Source organism: Manis javanica, chromosome 11 (genome assembly GCF_040802235.1).
Source record: "Manis javanica isolate MJ-LG chromosome 11, MJ_LKY, whole genome shotgun sequence".
In the NCBI taxonomy this organism is placed as follows: Eukaryota; Metazoa; Chordata; class Mammalia; order Pholidota; family Manidae; genus Manis; species Manis javanica.
The window spans coordinates 55,039,781-55,058,085 of NC_133166.1; the positions used below are offsets into that span (position 1 = coordinate 55,039,781).

An 18,305-nucleotide genomic window follows, 5' to 3' on the forward strand; every position below is an offset into this window, starting at 1 on the left:
TGAGGAGAAATGTGCCAAAATGTGAACAGAGTGTCGTTTATATTATTGTAAAAAAAGGAAGATCATTAAATTTTTTACAACTTTGCATTATCTACAGTGCTGACCACATACAGAAAGCCCTCACTCAAAACCCAGCTGTTCCATAGTTGGTCTATTCTTTCTGATTTCCTGAATTATTGCTACCAGCAGTTTCTGCTTCATTTGACGTATTGTTTTTCTACCATCTCTTTGGGCTTCTGAAAACAAATAACCTGAAAAAGGACAGAATATTTGAATATTGTCGCAATTCTGGTAAAACCCTAAAACTGTGCCAAAAACACAGTGAACACTCAATTAAATACATATGGAAGGACTGAATGAACACCAGCCATTTTCCTTCCACTTCTGGAGGGGAGAAAGGAGTAATTTGAAGGGGATAAATAGCAAGAGGAGCAGGTGGTCTTTATAACACCTACACTCAAATGCTACAAGAAGGAAAAGAAATGCTTGACAGGGTCCCAAAGTAGCACACTGGACACAATATCTATGTATTGAGCAATGTCAGCAAATATCTTCCCAGCATGAAAACCAAGCCTGCCAGCTTTGCCACTACACCATCACCAACACTTTAGTTTTAGAATCTTTGGACACAGGAGCTTTTGCAACAGAATTTACTGGCTGACAATACAGTCTTAATGAAGTCATTCATATACAAGCAGAAATACAGTTATCACACAATGACCGAGCTGGGATTCATGGATTTTTATCTGGACCAAAGTCTTCAGCAGTGATTGCTGAAGACACTAACATTAGAACCTCTCGAAGGAGTCTGGGTTGAATGCAGAAGACATACTCATTAAGGAGGATGGCTCATTTTCCTGGGTGCTTAAGTTCTTCAAGGTGCAATTACAGATGATGATTTTGTTACAAGGCATGGCTTTTCCAACCATCATCAAACAATCTCACTGATGTGTGGCTTAAGCAGTTATTTCAAGGGTGGAAATTCTATATGGAAAGATAGGAATACCATTTATTCATTCATTGATTCATTCAACACATATTCATTGAGAACCATACCACGTGCCTGGTTCATCGTTAAGCACTGGGGTGCAGAAACCCACCCCACACATTTATTCACCATCTGGAGATGTTTCAGTGCCATCTGTTTTTCTGGTAAACAGATTATACTTCCCAATTTTCCCTCCTTCTTTCTCTGAGCCTTCATGTTGCTAGGGGAAGACTTGGTTCACAGGAAGAAGCTCACATCACCCCATCCCCTGGGCAATCCAAGGTTTTTTGTTTTGTTTTGTTTTGTTTTGTTTCGTTTCTGCCAAATACCAAAATAGGCTCCAATGAGTGTTTTAGAATAACCTATTGTTCCACCTTTTCATTTCTCCTCTTTCTCCAGAAATATAAAGGAAATATAAAGTGATTCTTCCTTCTCAGCACCCCTCACAGCCCATCCCCACCCCACCCTAAATTTCTGACCTGACCCTCCTCCGTTTGCAGGAGCGGCTGGTCACGGAAGGCTGGGATGAGTCTTGTCTTCCATTACGGTCCTGTGTCCCTTGGAGGAAAATCTGTCAGGTGTTTTAAAGTTTACCTAGCCAGTGTTCTGATGTCAGAGAAGTCATAACAAGCTGTCCTATTGACTGTTGTCATTTGGCTGGAGAACTCAAGGTCCCGAAGTGTTTGTTTGAGCATTGTGTAATTATGGGAATTAAAGACCTCATCTTAGGCCATTTGATGTCCCATTCCTCTCCTGAAGCAAGAACCGTGGCTGTTTCCTTCCCAGGTGTTGCAGATTTCCACCAGGTTTTGCCAGCAGACGGCTGTGTGCCTGGAGCCACTCTGTCAGAAGACGATCCTCCCCGGGCATTTACCTTCATTCCTCTCTCACCATTCTTACACACCCGTGATCATTAACCAGTTTCATCCCTGGCAGCCTGAACTCTGACTTTTCACCCAGAGTCATCAAAGTATTAACAATTTAACTTCTAATTCCCAATGTAAATGAAAGAGACCCTCCCCTTTTAAGGTCAGGAGATGTCCTAGGCTTCCAACCTTTCCTCTCTGCTTAAATTCTAAATGTTCTATAGCTTACTATATATGTGGATTTTGTTGAGAGAACCTCTGTGTGTTTTCACAGAGGTCTCTCAATTTAATTATATGTAAAATCTTATTTAATTAAATGTAAAATGAAAGGTAAGCTTATTTTCTTGAAACAGATTTGAACACTAGTCCCACTGTCACCTTCAATGGCTTCCAGGGATAATAGCACCAGTTCTCAAAATGTGTCCCTTGAAACACACCCAAAATGTTCCTGGATATTAAGGTTAAGTAGCCAAATAAGATTGGAAGAGTTGCTCACCCTTGAGGTTCACAATGTGTATCAGTGTGTTAAAGGCTCTGAGACATTCAGCAGGAAAGAAATGTGTTCAACCAAGCCATACCCAAGGTTATTGGAACACAGAATAAGTTCTACTTTCAGTTGGTTTTATTTTTCTTACATAAGAACTACAGACATATTATAGATTTAGTGATCCAAGTACACTCTGAGAGGCAGTGGTCTGCCATATAAAGACCAAGAGGGCCCTAAACCTATGCTACCTAGTTGGACTTATTTTTGAGGTCGGGAGGAATAATAAAAGGCTTCTGATCAGAAGATGAGTAGGATTCAGGCTGCCTTGAATTATTAATCTGACCAAAGTTTAATACAGAGAATGAACCTCAGCAGCAGAAGGGAAGGGGCCAGCAAGGTGTCTGGGTCATCAGCCACCCCAAGACTCAAGATGTTCTGCAGGTGACCTGATGTAGCGCTCCCCCTTCCCCACCCCAATAGGCCCTTTGGAGGATCCCTGCATCCCAAAGTCTTGATCCACTAGACACACCCCTCACCATATTTGCAGCTTTTTCACAAGCTGGACCTACTGTGAGCCATTTCAACCCCAATCTGAAATTTTCCCAGGAGCTATTGCATCTGGGAAAGGATTGTATTTTATTTGGTTCCTAATTACAGTCATAGATAAGTGCCCAGTATGCAGTGGACATATTTTGGTGTGCCACCTAAGATTTCAATCCTACTTTCCCCACTCAGGAGCTGTGTGATATTGGACAGATAACTTAACAACTCTGAACCTCAAATACATCATTCACAAAGAGGGATGATAATAAGAATATCTCACTGGATTATTGTGAAAGTTAAATCAATCAATATTTAAGTACCTAGACCATAGCATGCAACACATGTAACTATTATTATTATCATCATTGTTTGTTCCACATATACTTTGAGCAATTTTGCTACTGAGAGTTGCCACTAGGATCCATGGCAAATCCACAGCAAACTGGATTTTCAGACCCAAGATCTCCTTCGCAGCTTGACTACATTCAAGCTCTTCTAGTTGCCACATCTACCTTCCCCTTTGGTAACATATACCAACTTAGAATAGTGATGCTAGCTAACTTGTACTGAGGACTTACTATGTGCCAGGCCCATTCTAAGTGCTTTACACGTGTTTGACTTGTTTAAGTCTTTCAAAACCTTACGAGGTTGGCACTACTACTAGTTCCATTTATAGAACATGAGAAGGCACAGAGAGGTTAGGTACCTGGGTCAAGGTCACACAGTAACTCAACAGGAGAGCTGGGATTCAAACCCTCAATTTGGACTCCTGAGCCCATGCTTATGGCCACTACACTACCCTCCCTGCCCCTGGAGGGGTTTGGTGTCTCTTTAGAAATGGGGTGGCATGAGACAGGAATATATCTGAAATGATGGGAAGTAGAGGAGGCAGGGGTGGGCACAAGTGAGGCATGGAGAGTAAAACCATCTTTTGGGTGTCATGTAGAGAAAACAACCAGCTAATCAATTAGTCAGGCACAGTCTGAGCAGTAATCACATTCTGCCCCAGAATGTTCTGGGGTTGGCTGCTCCAGACCCATGGATGTCTGAGTAGGAGGCAGACAGCAGGCTACTACTGCCTGGCAGCAAGGAAAGGGGCCCAGCCAGAACCTGGAACATAGCTAATAGAGCAAAGCTGCTACAGAAGCCTCCTTTCCTGGGCTGCCAAAGGTTTTTGTCATTTATAAAAGAGGGAATCATCAGGGGGTTTCAAAACCATTGGGATAGAGAACCAGAGGGTGCCTCAAGATCCCTCCAAGATAAGGGAATTCTAGGCTGCCAGGTCCCCCTAGGACATCTCCAACAGATCTGGCTCTATCTCAAAATGACAAACAGAACTAACAGCATGCTCATGAGCCAGGCACTTGAAGCTGAACTCTTTCAGGAACCCTCTGCATGGAATTCTGATTATCTCCACCTTCCTGATGAGGCATAGAGAAGGAAAGCAGTTTGCCCCAGGACATGTGACTTGCAAGGACTAGAACCAGGGTCTGAGCCAAAGATGGGAGAAACTCCCATCCACCATAGCCTGGGCACTAGGCAGGTGGTGTTGGGACAGGAGTGTCCACACCTGACCATTCACTGATTCCTCCTTGTTGGAGCCGCTACGAAGGGCCCTGGACACATTGCTGCGCGTGGCAGGCCATGTCCACACCCTCAATGAGTAATATTTTCTATTCTTGCAAAGAGAAGCCATCAAAGATGAGAGCTTAGCAAATGACAGGGACACAGATGGAAAGAGGGCACCCTCAGAAGCTGGAATGGGAGCACCTGCATGTTTCTCCTTGCCACACCCCACAAGCGGAGGCCAGAGTGAAAGCAGTTCAGTTCTTGGAACAGCTTCTGCTCTAAAACCAAGAACACCATATGTGTCCTTGACACAAAAAGACAGAAGACAAAGTCCCCACTGTCCTGGCACTGGTGTCCAAGAGGCTGCCAAACACACGCTCAGCATTTTCTCAGGAGCCTGGGGTGGGACGTGGGTGGGGGCTTGGTAAGAGTGAAGCAACTGAAAGTTTCCCTTCGTGTTGTTCCCACAGACATTTCTGGAAGGGGTCAGTTCTGGGTGATCCATCATTTACCCAAGCAGACTCACACTGAGAAGCCAGTTCAGGTCCTGTGGTTAAAAATAAATCTCTGCTCACCCATCTTCTTATTAATATTCTATAAGTGTATTAAAGGACCTTCAGCTAATAGTGAGAAAATGTACCCAAGAGTTGCTACACTGGCTGTAAATAATTTGGTGTGAGTAACTCTGTAAGTAAGCCCTTGATTTTCTTTTCAAAAATTTATAGGGTAACATTAAGTGCTAAACAATCCACCCAAGTGGCGCCCTGCTTGGACAGTCTGCTGGCATTTGAGCTCCACCCACTAAGTGCACATACTACTCTGCCTTAGTTTCTTGATAGGTAAAATGGATCTGATCACAGTACCTACCTTACTCATAGCTTAATATGCACATATCCTTAGGATGGTGCCCAGAGCATAACATGCATTCGATACAAGTTAGTTATCACTATGCAAATTCAATCCAGTTTATGATATTTATGGTAATGATTAACTGTCATTTATTCCTCTTACTATGTGCCAGCCACAGGGCTGAGAGCTTATAGGCATAGCATGATTTAGTCCTTAAGACCACCCATAAAAGTGGCTATTACACTTGTTTCATAGACAAGAAAACAGAGAGTCAGAGAAGTCCACACCTCGTGGATGGCAGAGCAGGGCTGAAACCCACATCCATGTAAACTCACAGCCAATGTTATGCAACCTTACGGTCTGGCAAGAGCAAGACTATGAAGCTGGCAGGAAAGAAAACCTGAGGGTCCCTGTTTAACAGGTGAGGAAGATGAGGCAGAGAGGTTCAGGGATGAAAACACATCCAGTTTTTTTTTTTTCTCTCAATACTATGCTATAAATTTCAAAGAGGCTGGGACAGGAAATGAGATACTGATGGAGACCCCAGAAACAACTGGCCTTCTCTCTCAACCGAATAATAAAGCAGAGGCATTTCTAGTCCCTGTGAGAGTGGGCGGTCTCCATGCCATTTTTGTACCTCCTCTATGAGCCCCAAAGCCCTTGGCCATATTCCTCACACATGACTGAGCTCAGGGTAAAACTGATCTAACTTCAGTCCTGCAATCTGGCCTTTCTGAGTGTGAGAAAGCTCTGAGGTCATTTCCAACATCAGCTGTTATAGCATTCCTGAGTCTCCACAATCATCAGGGGTTATATTCAACATGTGGCGATCCCTCATCTGAAAAACTCCTCCTCATCTCTTCATCCTTGAAACATTATTCAATTATCTCTGCTCCTGTACAGCCTTCCCTGACCATCCCCACCTCTCAACAGAACTGATGTTCCTCCCTCCTGAACTATGTCTGTTTCCTTGACATGTTTCAAATGTTGCAACACAGGATCCTCCATAAAGCTATGAGCAACTCATCCAGGCACCTAGTTTATTTCAGTTCTTTGGGAATCAGCAATACATGTATGATATGCATCAGTGGTTCTCCATAGGGGCAATAGTTTGCTCCCTAAGGGACAGCTGGCAACATCTACAGACATTTCAGGTTGTCTCAGCTGGAGGTGGGGAGATGCTACTGGCATCTTGTGGGTAGAGGCCAGAGATGCTGCTAAGCACCCCGCAGTGCACAGGGACAGCCACCCCCTTAGCAAAGAATTAGCCAGCCTTGAATGTCAATGATGCCGAGGTCCAGACACCTACCTGGTAGCTCCAATCAAGCATCACCCACATGGCTGACTTAAGGGTTTACTGCACTTTATACAGGGCTCAGGGTCTACAGCAAATTGTATTTTGGCCCCCAGTTATTTGTGGCACCTCTGTGGGAGGATTATACTGCCCCATCCCTGAAGACAAGATGTGCCTGGCGTCTGGCTTTGGCCAGTGGAATGAGAGCTTGTCGTGGATGCTCTTGCTGCACCACCGCTCTTATTCACCTTCTCCCTCTAGCGCACACCAGCCAACTTCCAACTGTCCGAGTTTGAATCGCTTTGCCGGAGGGCTTTCTCAAAAGCTGGAAGGCTACTCTGCCCCCAGAAGTGCTGGGCAATTGAAACCCCCCAGGAGTAGCCCTCAGCCAATGACTATATGTGTAAATATACCATCTCCCTTGTTCCTTGAAAGGATAATGCTGAGCATCTGATTTGTCAGGTCTCTGAGATTTCCCCATGACAAACTGTCTACAATGGTAGTGCGCTTAATAACCTTCTCTCTCTTGGCCTCTTCCACTTTCCCTCTCCCTACTGGTATTTCCTGAAACTCCCAAATAAACTTGTGCTGGAATCCTTGTTCTGGAATCTGCTTCTAGGGACCCAAACTGACACAGAGTAGAAGTAACTTATGTCATTTCCCAGCAGAAGCATCAAGAACTTGCACGTGGCTCTGTCATTGCTGTTTTTCCCTCTGCTATAAGGTGACCTAAGAGGGCTGCTCCTCCAGCCTGAGTTCCACATGAAGGAAACATGGAGGACACCTGCAACTGGTCTGCAACCAACATGTAACAGAAACAAAGAACATGCTTTCATGGTTGTAAGCCATGGGGACTTGGGGGTTGTTGTTACTGAAGCATAACCTGGTGAAAGCTGACTAATACAGGGCTTATTAGTCCTACAGGGACCATTCTTACTGACTCTATTACAGAAGACCTGGGCTACCTTCCTCCGAAACGATACTTGTTGAAGGGCAAAGCCATAGAGCACAGCCTTGTCAGGTCCTTGCAGCTGAGGTTCACTTCTCTCCCTCTGCGCAGTTTTCCTGTAAGTCACGGGTGCCTTGCACAGTGCTGGGAACCAGTGAGCACCTAAGCTGGCAGACTGAACCAGAGCTGTCTGTGGTTTACCACAGGCCACTTCAGACCTGTTGGGTGAAAAGAGCCCAAAGATGAAGATCTTGGCCTGAAAATGGATAAAAGCATTAGTCCCACTGCAGCTAGGTGGTCTTGGGAAATCCCTTCCCCCAGCCAGAGCCTCCCATTTCTGACACAGAATCTGACCCTGAAATCTAAGTTCCATCCCTGGTACTCAGCTTGCATGGTTCAAGGAAGACAAAAACAAGCTTCACCTTCTCCATCCCCTCCTTTATCTAGCAGCCTTCAGAACCAGCTAAATTCAGGTCCCAAATCTCAAGGTAAAGACTGTCTCATCCAATTTACAAATGGCTCATTTCTCTCCTTTTCCCCTATTAACAGATTGAGACATGGTTGCAGTCTCCCTTCCCTCTGCCCTTGACATTTACTGAGTATGAACCACACTGTCCCCATCAGCTACCCATCCAGGCCCATACAGGACTAGCGTCCGTCTTCTGAGAGCTGATGATCATAGTTGATGGTGGGAGGTGTGTGGTGAGGCAGGGGCTGGTGTAGGATGGTGTGGCAGAAACTCATACACACAATTAATGCTAATGAAGATCAGAATATGGCAAGTATCCCTAGCCAGTGAAGTAAGGACCAATCCACCAAAAATAAGGTAGTGAACGCATCTGCTTGAGGAAATCAGCAATGGTAAGATTTTAACCTACACATAAACCTGGGTCAGGGGCAGAAAGAGGACACTTCAGGCAGAGGGAAGAGGCTTGGGCAAAAGCATGGGGGAGGAAGGTGCATGGTAGCTTCAAGCAGGCTGTCCCATAGGTAGTGTCAGCCATGTAACTGCTAACTCTTACTCTTGCACTGAAACCGTGGGCTGGGCACAGAGCTTAACAGAGAGCATCTGATTCCCTCTGCACAATACCTTATGTGGAAATACTATGGTACTAGTCCTGTTTTTTAGATGAGAAAATTGAGGTTTGACCTTGCTCAAGGTCAAGGAAGTAATAGCTCTAAGACCTGAGTCTCAGTCTGCATGATTCCAGAGCTCATGCTCTTCACACTGTGCTAGGGCAGGTGATGAGGGAGGGATGGGCACAGAACAGCCCACTGCCTCTTCCTACTCACCTGTGACGGTGGTCCACCTGTAGTTCATGCCAGGCTATACTTAAGAAACAAGTCAAGACTTTCTTTTGAAATGACTGCCTGAGTTACTTCAGCTTTCAAGTGAACAAGGATAATGCTGGCTTGGGGATACCTATGCCCCACCAGCCAAGAGAGAAGCACACTGGATTCCTGACACTCAGCAGCCTGATGGATGGGATTTATGGGGTGGAAGAGAAGCCCAAAGAATGAAACGTGTTACAAGGTATTTCTGTGGTTTAGGGAGAGGTAGAGGGACTCTCCCACGTAGAGCAAAGAGCAAAGAGATGCTCAGCAGGAGAATTAGTGCAATGGAGAGAAAGGTGGGATCTCTTTCTGCTCCAGCTCAGTGGCTGCCTCACTAGCAGCAGATGGCTTAGGGGAGAAATGCACAGGCAGGAAGAGTACCCAGGGCAGAGTCTCCAGTCCCAGAAAATAGGTGACTAGCTAGAACTTCCATCACCTCCCAGGCCAAGAAAAGGATGAGCTGGAACATGGAATATGTGAAACTCTTCCCTTCCTGTTCAATAAATCAGTGAGGATGCAGAGAACCCAAAGCAGTGGCACTGCCCTCTCCCTTCAGCAGGGTGAGTTTTGAGCTCTTTTGAGGTGATGGAACGAGTTGACTCTGGTCCTGCACCTGTAAGCCTGGTGGCTACCCTCAGTGGGGAGTCCCTTGCTTTATCATCCTGAGCAATTTACCACCCCCGGCTTAACACGGACACTTCCAATACACATCCCATTTCCTTGCTTCCTTATTTTCATTTGCCTCCTGTTTATGGCCTCCCCTCACCACCTGGATATGGCACTAACTCGGCCATAATTCATATTTGCTCCCTCCCTGTTGACCTGAACATGTATCTGCTGTGGTCCAGCGGGGCCCTCAGAATATCACCTCTCTGTTACCAGTGGATTGGTCTCACTTCCTTGCTGGTCCTCATATGATTTTGGTGGCCAATGGCTGCTGAGCTAGAGTCTACATCTGTAGAGCAAAGTAAAGCTGACTGGGCCCCTGAAGCTGAATTTGACCCTGTGACCTTAGTATCACCAGGTGAGGGAATTTTCCTTAGTAACATAGGTGAGGGAATATGCCAATGATACCTCAGAATCTTAGCAAAGGAAAACTCTATGACCTCCTTTAATGTCTTCAGGAGAAGACAACATTTGCAATGATGGTCAAGGCATCACTTTTATAGTTTTCATTCTTTACTGAACAGTCAGAAATGCAACTAGCTGAATGAATGTGCTTGACTTCTTGTTAATGAAAGGGTACTCACACAGCCATCATCTGGGAGACAAAAAGGCAGTCTCAGATTCCACTCTGATCTATGGAATGAGAAAATGTATTTCTAACAGAACCTTTACATGATCCTTAAACACATCAAAATTTAAGAAGCACTATTCTATCTGATCTTGAATCTCCCATGACTGGGCTACAGGTTTAAAATGTATCTTAATATGAAAAAACAAAAACAAAACAAAACAGCAGCAGCCTGAGAGCTACAAAGCCCCTAATCCTCTTGGAAGTTTGTGGAGGAGTCTGAGGGTCTGGGGCACAATCTGGTTATCCCTCAGCCCTTGGTGCCTTTACCACTGTCTGCAGCTCCCAGGGGTGGGCATCGTGCAGGAGGGGAGAGGGGTGAGCAAAGAGGCAGCTTGGAGAGGAAGCGGAGAAGGAATGGAAAGGGAAGAGAAGGAAGTGTGCCTGGTCAAGAGTAATGACAAGGCTGTCCCCTGGTCATCCATCCTGCTAGGCAGCCACGCCTGCTCCCTCTGCCTTTTCTCTTAGAAGTGGATGAAGCTTTCATCCACTTCCAGCTGAACCTAGAATCTCATTGCTTCATACAGGACCCACCAACAGCTCACACCCCCAGCTGCCGCCTGCCCCGTTACTGGCCACTCATGATCTCAGCACGTGTGTGAATCCCATCTCCCCTGCCTCAGTGGTTCTGAGCCCAGGCATGGGGCCCACGTTTAATCCCCCTGAGCTAGATGATAAACTTCTCTACTTTTTTAGTATCTCCCAAGTACATACACCATCCATCCGGCTCGGCCCCAGTGCCTCCCAGACTTAGAGCACGGTTAGAAATTCCGGCCTCAGTGCTGCCCAGGACCCACCAAAGCAGCTCCTGAGCTGTGTCTGGGGCATGGAGAAGGCTCGTCTCTGAGATGGTGACTGGAACAAAGCCTGGGGGAACACCAGGGACCTCCAGTCACAGAGGGAGGAAAAGGGCTTTCTGGGACCAAGGAACAAAATGCTGGCTGCTTCCTGCTCCTTGTCCCTCCTCAGCTGACCTTTTGCACTCCCTTCTCCCTGCACACCTGCTCTCAGGCCTCAGGGCCCACGGCCAAGCTGCTGTTTCCATAACAGGGTTGAGCCCCTTCATGAGTTGGGCAGACCCAACAGGGACGCCGGTCACGAGAACCTGCCCCAGACTCCCACACAACAGATCCCAGGGACCAAGCATGGGGACAGGGAGCAGCTAGTTCTGGGCAGGCAGGAGGCCAGGCTGCAGGTGCAGGAAAGAAACCAAAAGCAAGGGCCAGAGAAGCAGAACCAAAGGTCAGAGGTGCAGGGTGCCATTAAAGAGAAAAGGAGTGAAGACACCAGAAATGGAGGAGCTCAGACACAGAGGGCTGTGGCTGCGCTGTATCAAAGTGAAGAGCTGTGGGTGACCCCCTCTGCTGTCTGGGGGTTGTAGGGTAATGCAGCATGGGCAGAGGTATACTAGTCTGGGAACTGGGCAAGGTGTCCGTAGCCCAAGGTACAAAATGCCGGGTCAATGATTGACAAACCCTAGAAGCTGCATCCCAGAATCAGTACACCATGAGCCAGAGGAAACAGAAATCAGATCATGAGATTAATAGCAGCTAAAGTTTACTGAACATTAACTCCAAGTCAGGCACTTTGCTAAGTGCTTTATACAGATGATCTGATTTAACCTTCACAGAAACCCTCTGAGACCCCATGGCAAAGAACATCATGAATAAGAACATGGGCTACAAAACTAGGGTTTGAATTCTGACTCCTCTGTATCTTAGTTAGCTCTGTGATCTTGAGCAAGTTCCTGAAACTCTCTGTTTCCCAGTTTCCTTATCTGTAAAATGGGAGCATGTTAGTAGTTACACAGTTGTGATGAGGATTAAATAAAACAATAGAGGTAACATTTAAAGTGGTATCTTACAGAGAATAAAGCCTCAACCAATTTATCATAATTATGACTATTATTACCCCCTTTTAGAGACAAAGAAATGAAGGCACAGGGATCTAAGAATCTGAAGTAATGGGGGCTGGGAATCAAACCCAGCCAGGATTTCTGGAGTTGAGTGTGTAACCATAATGCCACGCTGCCTTTCATCAATTCAGAGGAAGAAGGGGGCCAAGGTCAGAGGCGCAAAAGAATGCAGACCAAAAAGAATGGAAACACAGAGCAGAGAAGGGGAGCCTGGAGACTGAACTTCCATGTGGTCCTGGCAGCCAACATTCAATCCTCCGGTTGCAATAGGTTTTCTAAGGGGACAAGAGGACCAGGCCCAAAAGCCAGGTCAGAAACCAAGCCTGAACTTGCAAATGTCATTTCTAAGACGAGACACCAGGCTATCACTAGGCCTGAGCTTCATGGGGGAGGGTTGCAGAGGGTGCAGCAATGGTAACCACTACAACATACTGAGCAATCACCAGAGCAGGGCACTCTTCAAGATGCTTTGTGGCTTAACTCACTTCATCTTCACCACAACCTTAAGAGTCTGTATATATTATCCCCATTTTGTAGACAAAGACATTAAAGCACAGAGAGGTCAAGTAATGTTCACAAGGTCACACAGAAGGTAAATCACAGAGCCAGGAACAAAACTCAGGCTCTGTGCCTCCTGAGACCACACTCTTAGCATCTTAAGCTTGAGGATCTATAACGTTCAGCCAGGCCAGCCTCAGAAATGAAGAGATAACTTATTAGGCCCTGAAACATCCGTTTGTCACTAGATCCCTGGCCTGGGCAATAAAGTGAATGGAGAGGAACCAACTAAAAAGCTAGAAATGGAGAAAAAAATATCAGATTATGCCAAACTGAGAGGCATCCCACAAAATAATTGTTACTTCAAAAGTAAAGGTCATGAAACCCAAGGGAAGATTGAGAAACTTCCATAGAGGGAAGGAGCCAGGACAGCTCAGTGCCATGTGGGATCCTGGATTGGATCAGACCCCAGAACTGAAAGAGGACCTTAGTGGAAACACGAGGGAAATCCAAATGGATCTGTGTTAACAGCCTGGAGTAAGGTTAACAGTTGCAATCAATGGTTCATAGTTACATATGATACTACTGTTCCAGGAAGCTGAGTGATGGGTGCACGGGAACTCTTGTATAATTTTTGCAGTTCTTCCTTTAAAATTATCTAAATATCTTTACCTCAGTATTGAAATACTGAAAAACTGAGAAACATGCAAGTGACAAAAGCATCAAAACCACCGACATTCTCAGTGGGTAAATAATGTGTTTATTTTTGTAATTATAATCAAATTACATCACTTCCATCTATATGAATAAGCACTCATCTTGTTTTCACATTAAATCTGTTTTAAATTGTGCGTAACAACAACAGAAAAGCTGGCAGTGCTGAGATTTAGAAACCTGGATCTTCTCAGAAGAACAGATTACTGATACACACCTCAAGATGTGAATCTGTCATCTGTCCCTCTTTGACTCACATCCTCAGTGCCGCTATTCCACAGATCTAGTCAACCCCCCCACACTGCTGGCTGCTGCCCAAGAAAAGCCTGGATCACTTGGAGGTTGAAGGGCCACTTTGTAGGTAGGGTGAGCTTCTAGAAATGCAGCAGGTGTGGTACCCATGGAGAAGTGGGCAAGCCCAGGAGACTGTGTCTTCATGAGGGTTAGGAAGCTAGCAGCCAGAGGGGTAAAGGAGAAACAGGGGCGTGGGTCCCACTAACTCTGTGCAGGGCACTGAGGTAAACGTTCTGCTTGCATTAACTCCTTTAATTAACTCTCTACAGCCCTGGGAAGAAGGAACCATTATTATCATTCCTATTTCATAGATCAAGAAATTGAAAATCAGAGAGGTTAAAAAACTTCCCAAAGGTACACAGCAAGTTAGCAGTAGCATTGGAATATAGTGTGAAAACTGTGTGTCTTGAGAGGCCATAGACATTTCTTTCTTTGTTGACTTCCTTTTCTCAACCAAAATTGGGCTATGGCTATCAAGTCATCCTCTGGTTGGTCCTCAGCTCAGACAGCAGGATGCAGAGTGAACAAGGTGGACGTCACAGAGCTCACACTACATACCAGATGTTCTACATCCATCATTCCATCTGATCATTACAAAAAGCAAGTGACTGTCAACTCCATATTCAAATGAAGCAACTGAGTCTCTGAAAGGTTAAGAAACCAGACAACAAAGTGGCTGCACCAGAATTGAAGATCTTCCTAATAGCCAAAGCCCATGCTCTCCCCCTTCATCCTATTTCCAAGGAAGGCTCACAACGTTAAGGAAAAAAACCCATCAAGCAAGTAGGAACAAATGAGCCTCCTCTCAACAACCCCGGAAATGCAGCCCTCAGAGACAAGCCTGAGTAGGAACACTCACGCAGACTTTGCCATTCCCAGCTGATGCTGCCCATCCTGTTGATCAAATCCAGATAATGCAGCTCCTAAACAACTAGAATCGTTTTTGTTTGTTTTGTTGGTTTGTTTTACCTATTTTCATTTGTTTTGGGCTTATATCAACTATTTTAGATACCATGACCAATAGAAAATTTCAAACACCCCTCTCCTTCATTTCCATGTGGATTTCTCTTTAAGAAATGCAGATTCATAGTCCATTTCACTAAACAGGCATTTCTAGAAGAGAATACTTACTTACACATGGTAAATGGAACTAGCATGGCACTTAAAGTTCCTTTAGTGACTTCCACCAGAACCACAGAGCCACACTGAACCAGAAAAGCTCCCCTAAATCCAAACCCAGTCCATTGGTTTCACACTTGGAAATATAATCAGCAATACCATTGCCTCCCAGCCCAAAAGCAAAATGACAGTTTAGGATTCCACATTCTGAAAGGAAAAGCAATATGCAAATGTAGGAAAGGACAGAATCCCCAGATCCTAAAGTTACCCAGGCTCAAGTAAAAGTTACCCTATGCCTTCACATAGCATCGCTTCAGGGACTGATTATTCTGAAGCCTTGTTTGGGTAATGATAAACTCAGGGACCCTGCCTTCTGGGAAGGGAGCAATCTCAGAGCAGCTAACAGCTGCATATTATACATCTTCCACCAAAGGCAGAGAAAAGGCCTAAAAAGAATCTTAATGCTGGCTGATCTGAAGCAATTTAAAATTGTCACAAACCTGGGCTGATTTTTTAAAATCTTCATCTCTGAAGAGCTCACCCTTTCTATTCACATCAGCAATTTGTGTCTTTATGAGCAACTCTATAAAGACCAATGCCCTTCTTTTTCATGAAATTTAACTGCTCAGCATAAGAACTCTTCCAAAATGTGTTGGAACTGAGAAGGGCCAGAAGAGCAAAAATAGCTCCTTGCCTGTAACTGAATGTTTCAGTTGGATTGGTAAATGGTGTGCTTCGAACTTACTGCTCACAAAACCAACAAGAATGTAAAAGAAAAGATTGTGTCCAAATAAACATATAACCCTTGGTTCTCTTCAATTAAACTATTAAAAGTCAAGTCTGTACAGATGCAGTGAAAAGTTGGCAATTATCTGGCCATCTTGGAAAGGGTAATTTGGTTAATTTTAGCTCTGGAAGGAGAAGAAGAAGATGGAATGATAAATCTGAAATCCCATCGCCTGTGGATTATATGCATTAAAACCTGTGACACACACAACAGTGTCTGGCATGCAGGTAGTGCTACAGATGTGTTAGCTTTTGCTGCTGCTATTATTGTTACTAATATTGTTATTAGGCTGCCCAGATCCAGGAGGCTATTCAAATCCTTCACTACATTTAGTCAATTCAATTGAAATAAGTAATGCAGGTTGTTTTTTCTTAAGAAAGCTAACTTGACATCCTGGGTGAGCAAACTCCCACCCACAAACAGCAAGGCACCCCTGCCTCTGACATCTTACTAGGGAGAGACCACCTAGCAATTTGGGAGTTTAAAAGCCTTTACTTAAGGCTTGAGAAGATGCCAAGGACTTTCCATGAGAACCAGCCTAGAGAGAGACATTTGATCGCATTTTCCAATGAGAAGCATATGTCCAGAGTACATAAACTTCCTCCACTCACGTATGGATGGAAACAATGCTAAGAACATTCTGTCCCAAGAACTTACTCGTGCTTATGCTACAAGTCTTAACTTTTTAATTTAAATCCCAGAATCCTGCCATACACCAGATGAAAGTTTGGATGAGACCAACTCAAATGTTGCTCTGAAAACAACTTCTGGGCAATCTATTAATCACGTGGCAATTCCCAACAGCTAAAACAAATGTTTGACGTAGACCAGGAATCCACAGAGTTGGGTAAGAGGTGTGTTGTTCTCTCCTCCCTGTGATCATCACCGGTGACATCTAAGAGAGGGCAATTAAGCACCAACAGCAAAAGCCTTTACTTGCATGTTTATACTGTGCTCAGGTTCATTATCTTGTTAAGGGGACATTTGATTCTTCCAGGCAAGCTCTAAAGGTCAGATCTGTAGTGAATTACATCTTTTCATAACCCACCTGATCTTATCATTTAATCTGTTGGCCAGGTTTCAAAAAACCAAGTGCTCACTGGTTTGATAAGACAACCAGACAGGCAGGTTCCCACACTGTCGATTAAGGACATGTGATACCAACACCCTTAGCAACTCAGTGCCATAAAATGGAACACACGCCTCCATAAAAATTAGAGAACCTCAGTTCCCTGGATGTTTTGACTCCACAGAATTCCTAAAAATTAGAGAACCTCAGTTCCCTGGATGTTTTGACTCCACAGAATTCCACAGGAAGGGAAGCGGTTTTTGCTTTGCCTTCAAAAAATAAGCCAGGCTGTGGCCCTGGTCATCTGTGAGCACTAACCTTCTCCGAATATGGTCCTTGGGCCTCTTCATGGATACATAGGTGAGAGTTACTCTAGGTGATCCCTTGTTAAAGAGTTTTATTTTAAATCCCAGCTACTCTCTGCTGCTCCCTGGACTGCCTTGATCTCTTGACACATCTTAGTTCAGGTCTACGGCAGGCTGCAAAATGACAGTGTGAGCAAGTTGAGTGTTTGTTTCTTTCCCTTTCTTCCAGTCAATTCTGTTCCATCAAAACCCCCCTTTTTTTTCTCCTCTGCATAAGCAGTGGTATAGGTGGGCCAAAAATAAAAATAAAAAACAGAATAGAGCTGTGTGAGCCAATGGCTCTCTGTATCGCGACAGTACTACACCAGTTTAGAGAGCCGGGTCGTCCAGCGCCTGCGCACGTAGAGCTCACTGCTTGTTTTGAGGGCCTCTGGGTATTTTTAGACTCTTTAGGGAGAAGTTAAGCTGCACAGAGTGGCTGTTATGCTACTAATGACACCCTGAGCTTAAAGAAGCAGGATTCACAGCAACTGCTGAAGTTTCAGGTGATAGAAAGCAACACTTGACTTAAAAATAGCACATAGATGGGGTGGAGGTGGAAAGAGAAGAAAACCATCCTTTAAGTGTGGCTTACTTAATTACCGGACTCGGGGCTGAGTCACCTGCTTCTGAGATGTTTATGGGTTTGCAGTAGCCATATTTCCTTCCTTCCTCTCCTCTCCTCTCCTCTCCTCTCCTCTCCTCCCCTCCCCTCCCCTCTCCTCTCCTTTTCCTTTCTTTTTGTCTTCCCAGTATCTCTTTGGGGAGCCCGCCTTTCCACCTGCTCCACAGCAGTGAACGCAGTGATCCAGACCTGGCCAGCCAGAGAACCCTTTCCTGCTGGGCTGACTGGGTTCGGAAGTGACTGAAGTCCAGCTGATGAGATCCTTCCCTGGGCCTTTCCCTGAAGCCGCAGAAAAGAAACACTTGTAATTGTCAGATCACTAACTGTGAGGGTGCTGTAAGCCTTGAGCTGCCAGAAGCCATCATTGCCTGAAATGAAGACGGCTGGGAAAGCCCAGCCAAACAGAGGGAAACAGGGTCTCTGGGAAAGCATCTGGGCCCTTGGGCCTACTCTGGCTGAATCCCTAGACATCCCAGTGGCCTTAGCCAATAGACTGCCCCCCTTCTTTCCTTCGAGTTGGGGTTCTACCAAGAGCACCCAAAAGCACCTACATGCAGGGCTATCTCTAAATGTAAATTTTTCAAAACACCAGAGGAATGGAGAAGGACAAGCCATAAGCCTACCCACTCAGGATACCCTCTTGCAGAGGATACAGCCCCCCAGCAAAAGCCCACAAACTGCCCTCATTTACCTCACAAAGCAGACAAGCAATTCCAAGCTGATCCTACCTTGTACTTAGCAAAACAAACTGTACCATGTATTTCTC

The 18,305-nt window shown here is 45.2% G+C and overlaps 1 protein-coding gene across 3 annotated transcripts in view; it reads right to left on the minus strand.

Annotated features, from left to right (window-relative positions):
• The window catches only part of SLC1A2 (solute carrier family 1 member 2), a 137,746-nt gene that overhangs the window by 87,021 nt on the left and 32,420 nt on the right, over positions 1–18,305 (minus strand). Inside the window, exon 1 of one of the 3 annotated variants that reach the window (XM_017672131.3) lies at positions 1,468–1,624. The exons of the other annotated variants lie outside the window; for them this stretch is intronic. The gene's annotated coding sequence lies outside the window, so the exon portion shown is untranslated. Of the gene's footprint in view, positions 1–1,467; positions 1,625–18,305 lie in introns of those variants that run through there. 3 annotated transcript variants of the gene reach the window in all.